The sequence below is a fragment of the Convolutriloba macropyga genome, chromosome 7 (genome assembly GCF_964194025.1).
Source record: "Convolutriloba macropyga chromosome 7, txConMacr16.3, whole genome shotgun sequence".
In the NCBI taxonomy this organism is placed as follows: domain Eukaryota; kingdom Metazoa; phylum Xenacoelomorpha; order Acoela; family Convolutidae; genus Convolutriloba; species Convolutriloba macropyga.
This window is the reverse complement of record NC_134474.1, coordinates 9893620-9900567: the sequence shown is the minus strand read 5'-3', so window position 1 is coordinate 9900567 and position 6948 is coordinate 9893620. Positions and strand designations below refer to the sequence as shown.

The window sequence follows — 6948 nt, the reverse complement described above, 5'->3', positions numbered from 1 at the left end:
ACTGGGAGGGGGGGGGGGCGAAACAGAATAGATCCCATTTTTGCTACATAATTATAGAGTTATAACATTCCCTGTAATATTTATGAATTCTATTGAATAAAATGTGAGTTCTGTCTGTCCAATGAAAAATTACTACGTCGTTTATGTACACAATTGTCATGGGATCAGAGACCAGGCTGATCAGAGACAATTTCGAGCGCACATCAGGCTGATCAGAGACGGATTCAAGCGCATACTAGTCTGATCAGGGGAGATTTTTGAACGCACAATAGTATGATTAGAGCAGGTTTCCGAGCGTTTTTTAAGTGCACGCAGATCTACGAGCGCATGTTAGTCTACTCAGAGGACAATTCAGTCTGGGTCCGTCTGATCAGAGGTCGCTTTTCTTTGCGACGGACTGAACAGAGGCTATTCTGTTTTGCAAGCCCACCCCCCCCCCCCCCCCCAGCTTAGTGAGCATAAATCTTTTATGACCCCCCGGCGCACGTGCTATTTTCTTACATAGTAACGTGCTATATAACAACATATAATTTGTAACTGGGAGTCATAAAAACACTGGGATGGGGGGGGGGCGAAACAGAATAGATCCCATTTTTGCTACATAATTATAGAGTTATAACATTCCCTGTAATATTTATGAATTCTATTGAATAAAATGTGAGTTCTGTCTGTCCAATGAAAAATTACTACGTCGTTTATGTACACAATTGTCGCAAGAAAATAAATTCGCTTTTTCTGGATATGAGTGACATCAACTTCAGCGGGTCTAAAATTCTTTTCCACGAATTTCTTTTTCCGCCAATTAAGATCAAAAATTAAAAAAATCTAAAAAAAATTTATCTCAAGCGATCAATTGCTGTTTGTCATTCTGTATCCGCCCAATGAGACCTACAAGCAACTATTACAGTTTCGGATTTCATTTATTTTTGTCTAATTTACATAGTTTTTTCATAAAACTGTCAAAATATGGATAACATGTGAATTGTATTCGAGCAAATTGTGTTTCTATGCAATTAATGGTCAACTAATTGAGCTTGTTTGTCAGAAGAATTATGATTTGTTTCTATTGAGCTCACCTGTATAATTCTACATATGATTCTTACATATATGATTCTTCTGTCAAAAGAAAGTGAGATAAAAATAAAGTAAGATGGATAAAAGAAAAAAAAGCATAAATCTTTTGACAGACAGATGAGCTCTCAGATGGTGGCTTAGATAGAATTGAATTTAGACAGCAGATAACCTCCCACAGCCGACAAACATCATAAAAATATCAGAAAAGCATTCAAAGTCATGCGGTTCTCTGCGATACAAATAATGGTCTTCTGTGATTGTAGCAAGCATACAAAAATTGAACTAATAAATTTCAGAAAGAGATTCAAAAAAAGATTAGAGCGAAAATAGCAAAACCTTTGTTGTTGTAATGCATTTGGGCAAAATTTTTAAAATGGTGTCTTATTTCTGAAAACTCTACAGCGTACTTGAAAAAATTGTCATTTATAAAAAAATATTATGGGTTTGAAGAGTATTTTCATCCAATTTTCTTTGCCGCTCCTTACCGCAAAGATTAAACTACAAAATATCAAACAACACCAGAATTGTCGCAATTTCGGACATTGTTCCATTCAGTTTTTTTTAAATTTCACTGTCAGCAAGGAGCTTATAAAAACGCCGAAGCTTAAAAGTTTGTTATAAATTAATGCAAACGGTTGAAAAAAACTTCAAAACTTTTATAAAATTGTCATAACATCTCGAGCAGGATTATCGTAGTCTCCTGTCCCCTGTCACGTTTACAATCAATGTTTTATGAGTATTACACGAAAATGTTTTATGGGGGAAAGTGAAACTACAGTCTGCATAACTTAGTAACGCGGCTCTGAAAAGGTTTGCCATGTAGAAACTTAAAAAAAGAACAGAAATAAAAAAAATGTTTGCCTGCTTCTTACAAACAGATCATTCTGAAGCTGAACATCGCTTCAATACCCAGCTTCTTTTTTATGTTAATAATTTAAATTGAATACGTATTTTCGCCCTCAAATTTATTTTAAAGACAATTTTTCTCAGCGTGAAGCAGACGCCGAAAATTCTCTTAAATGATAGTAATAAGGTATTCTACACTAAGGGATATATAACAGCGCAAACTCTGAATATTGGCGAGGGGGCTCCGTATTGCGCTTTTGCGAATAATGCTTCGACTCCACTCATCGATAGCTTTGGCTTCAAAATGAGGAAGTGATTGATAGCTTTCAAAAATTTCCATTTTTTTCGAAAATCAGTTGTGTACGAAAAATATTCGCTTAAAACTCCTACAAAAAAAACGATGCGAATATTGCTGCTGTAAAGGGGCGATACGATATGCCATTATCAAGACTACAATATAAGGCACATAGCAAAACCAAATAACAAAAACATACCTTAATTAGAATCAAAGTCATTTTTAAAAAGTAATGTAAAAAAGTCTACGCTTGAAAAAGTCACAATAGCATCAAAGAAAGACTACAGAGAAAGTAGCGAAACCCTTGTCATTGTAATGCATTTGTGCAAAAATCTTAAAATAGTGTTTTATTCTCTTTAATGATAGTGGTAAGGTAATTTGCTCTAAGGGATATAAAACAGAGCGAGCTCTGAATATTGGTGATGGGGCTTGGTAATGCGCTTTCGCACTTAGTGTTTAGACACCGCTCATCCATGGCTTTCGCTGCAAAATGAGGAAGTGATTAATAACTTTCAAAAGTTTCCCTTTTTTCGAAAATCAGTTGTGTACGAATAAAAAATTGCTTAAAACCCCAACAAAAAAACGACGCGAATAATGCTGCCTTAAAGGGGCGATACATTATACAACTATCAAAACTACAAAATAAGACATATGGCAAAACCAAATAACAAAAATATTCTTTAATTAGAACCAAAGTCTTTTTAAAGAAGTAATGAAAAACAGTCAACACTTGAAAAAGTCAAAATAGCATCACAGAAAAAACCCAAAGAAAAAACAAATGAAATTGTAATTTACCAAAACAAGTATGGGACTTATTATTAAAAGGACTAGGTAGCAAGTGGAAAAGTCTAAAATGGGCTAAAACGAACCCCAGGAAAATACAAATGTCGAAAAAAATGAAAACTCGAGGCAAAAAAATGCTACTTAAAACATAGACAAAAGACGAATTTAATATCCTTTCAACTAAAAACTATTTAAAGATCAACTCGCTGTTACATAGAATGTCATTGCAACCTTTCATCAGTGAGACTAAACAACGCCATTAGAAAAAGAAAACAAACTAAGAACCAAGATTTTCTAAAACAAAATTTACGAAAATATATTTGAAGCCATATAAACCATGCGCTTTGCATTGAATAATGAATAATATGTAATCATTGGCTATAAGTTGCCTGTAAATAGGATCTGTCATTATTTGAGCAATTTTTCCATTCAATAAAATAACGTTGCGGTCATTTAACCTGAAAAGAAAGAAAAACAAAAAGAAAAAAGCTTTTTTTAAATAAAGAGCCGAAAAAATTCCAAATAATTTTAAGAAAAACAAAAAAAGAAAAAAGCTTTTTTTTGAATAAAGCGCCGAAAAGGTTTCCAAATAATTTTAAAGTCGTTTACAATGTATTAACATCAATTAGAACAAATTGTAGGCCCATTTGCCTACTTTCGACGCCACTATTGTGATATAAGACCAGACATTACTCTCATAATGTGACAAAACAAAAATAAAAACCAAAAACGGACAAATGATTAATAGAAATTGAAAACTCAAGGAAAAAAAATAATTAAAACATAAAAAAAGACGAAATTAAAATCCTTACATTAAAAAACTGTAATAGGATCAACTCTTTGTTACATTGAATCATTACTAGGCAATACCATGGCGACGCATGTCAAAATTCACATCGGTGCATACGGGGGCCATATTCAATAGTAAAACATGTGAATTTTTTTTAGAGCCTGTCATTGGGCGGCCTCACTGCCCATTTTTAATCAAATCCCACTTTTTTATGGCTATTTGCTCACAAGTCCAGTATGTCATATGACAGTGTCCTGTGGCGTCCCAAAATTGATGCGTTGCGGCTACCACATTACCGTCCAGTGGAGCTCGTGTGACGAATTATGTGAATTAATTATCTGTGAATTATATAACAATAGATGTTTTAGCTTCATGTTTTGACATCACGTTTTTCAGTTAGAGCAGTTAGCTTCTAGTGCTGTCGTTAGCGCCATATATACGCAGCTGGACACAGTTGGGGGCGGCTGGAGGCTTACAGCGCTGCAACAGTTTGTTTGAAGATAGAATTTTACTTAAATGTTGGAAGAAAAACTGCTTTTATGATACTTTCATCAAACTAACCTGACTGATCTATCAAATTAATTTGAAGCTAAACAAATATTCTGAATTAGCTGTTTGTGACTTTGGTGTATTTTTAATTCTATGACAAACACGATTTGAAGAATTCTGATTTTTGATATCTGGTTTCTCAAATGAGTTATAACAGTGGAAACAATTACGAAGAGTCAATTAATTAAACAGTGATTGATGATTAGTGATAAACATGATTGATGAATAGTTCATCAAAAACAATTCAAATTAACACTTCGGCAATGTCAAAGTCAGCATCAGCATCGTCTCTGTCTCCACTTTTATAACAAAATTCGGAGTAAAAAAATGCAAAACACCGTTTTCAGGCCTTATTTTTCTGTGTAAAATCACTGATCATGGCCCCTAAAAGATACTTAAAACCTACCTAGCGTTTATTACTATTTAGTTAAGGTTTCTTTACACCCTTGTTACCCTAATGGCCGTTAAGTTCACAGAAAACATCAAAAAAACAGCCAGACATAGGCCTAAACTTTGTGCAAATATACCAACAAAAAATGTCAACTTTTTACCCCCAGACCAGATACGCCCTCCAAACTTTGTATGGAGTATTATCATGAGCCTTTTGAGAGATCTAGCAAGTGATTTTAGCTAATTCTCAATAGTCTTCGAAAAATAGGAATTGGAATTTTTGAAAATTAGACCAAAAAATGCCCATTTTTTGTCCAATTTGCTCCACCCACCAAAAAATTTATATTTGACAGACCCTAATTTTATTCCTCCACAGTCAAGTTCCTTTTAAAGGCGAATTTTTGGGACCATTTTGAAAGGTCCCGATTTCACTAGTTTGTAGACAATCCCGTATCGGCTAAAATTTTTGAACGTCAAAAATTCAAATTTGGTAGCCCTTTTTTGAAACCAAGTTTCTAATAAACAAATAATGCAACTTGGAGATATCTTAAAATTAATCGCTCCAAATTGAACCTAGCTTTCGATTGATACCACTTTGACCCCTCTACGTAGCTTCAAAAAAGTCCGGGAACGGCTAGAAAATTTGGTCGAAAAATTTGAAAAAATCAAAAACTGAATTTTGAGACAATCTGCTCACTACCAACTCAGTAAGGACCACTGCGGCAAGTTAAAACCACTTGTACAATTCATATGCACATATACTCAATTGAGAACTAAATAAAAACAGCCTTTGTCTGGGTTATAGTTTATTCAAGAGTGACACAAATTAATCCGCCAAAAACCTTTTAAGTTCTAATTTCAGTCGATCGATTTTCACAAGTTTTTATATTAACAAAATATCCATGCTTCATGCCTAAACGGCCAGTCAATTGCACTAAATTAGCTCATGCATTAGAAAAGTAGGACAAGTATTTTAACTTTTTCAGATAACTATTTTATTCTAAATTCAGATACCAGCAAACAGTGGCCCATTTCACATACGTTTTTTTTCGGGTTCACCGAAATAAAGAGATATCCGTTTGAACCCCAGCCATTCGTAACCCCACCGAATTGGCCGAAAGGGCGTTTAGCCAACAACCAAAAATGATAAAGCCCTTCCCCCCGCCAGGGGGTAAGGTGCGGCCACGAAGAGGCCGAGTAGACCATCAGCCGACCGCACATTAACCTATAACGTACTGGCGGTTTTCACAAACGGGAAAGATCCAATGAAATTCACGAGAGTCGGGGATGTCTATGATTGGCAAGTCTAAATGGAAACAGTTTCAAAATGAGCGAGTTGGGTTAAAATAATATTTATAAATAAGAAATTATAAATGAAAACGTAAAGTTTACAAAAAGCAAAATAAACCAAATAAAATTTACAAATAAAACAAATAAACAAATAAAAAAAATAAACATAAATTATGTTTATAAATCAAATAATGTTGAGTTAAAATGCGCTTAAAAATCTGTAGCATCCCTTGCAGCTGTTCTGATAATGATTTTGTGGCTGTACATGTTACGACCCGTAAGTTACGACCAGTAAGTGAGTTGATTTCCACATGTAAAAGAAACCTCTGAATGCCAACTGAGGTCCTTCTGTAAATGAAGTATAGAAAATGAAGAACAGAAAAGTAGACACCAAAAACAAATTCGCACAAATAAAGGCAACAACACAGACACCGACAATCCTCACCATAGCCAATCACTTGTCAGGTTGCGGCCATAACAACACAAATTGCATGTGGATTTCCCATGACAATGCATAAAAAGAATGATTTTTACGTGTCATGTGGCCGCCTCTCAGGTACGTAAAAAATTTTTAAAATAGGTTTACTTCGTGCATGGGGAAACGGCATGACGAAAATTGAAAACAAGTGTGCATTGGACGGTATGAGCATTGGGCCACCGCATGACAAATGCTGAGGGGCCGCGACATGACAAAGGGGGTTATTGCCTAGTAATGATGTCATTGCAACCTGTCATAAGTAAGACTAAGCCATACTGTCAGAAAAAGAAAACAAATAAAGAACCAAGGTCTTCACAAACAAAGTTTAAGAAAACAGTTTTGAAGCCAAAAAAACAATGCTTTCAGAATCGAATGTATAATATATGTTAATTCGCTATGAGTTGCCCGTAAAAAGCATCTGTAATTATTTGCGCAAAATTTTTTGATATAAAT

General features: G+C 34.6%; 1 protein-coding gene across 1 annotated transcript in view; it reads left to right on the top strand.

Annotated features, from left to right (window-relative positions):
- The window catches only part of LOC142342594 (voltage-dependent calcium channel subunit alpha-2/delta-4-like), a 433960-nt gene that overhangs the window by 403931 nt on the left and 23081 nt on the right, over positions 1 to 6948 (top strand). The gene's annotated exons all lie outside the window — the stretch shown is intronic.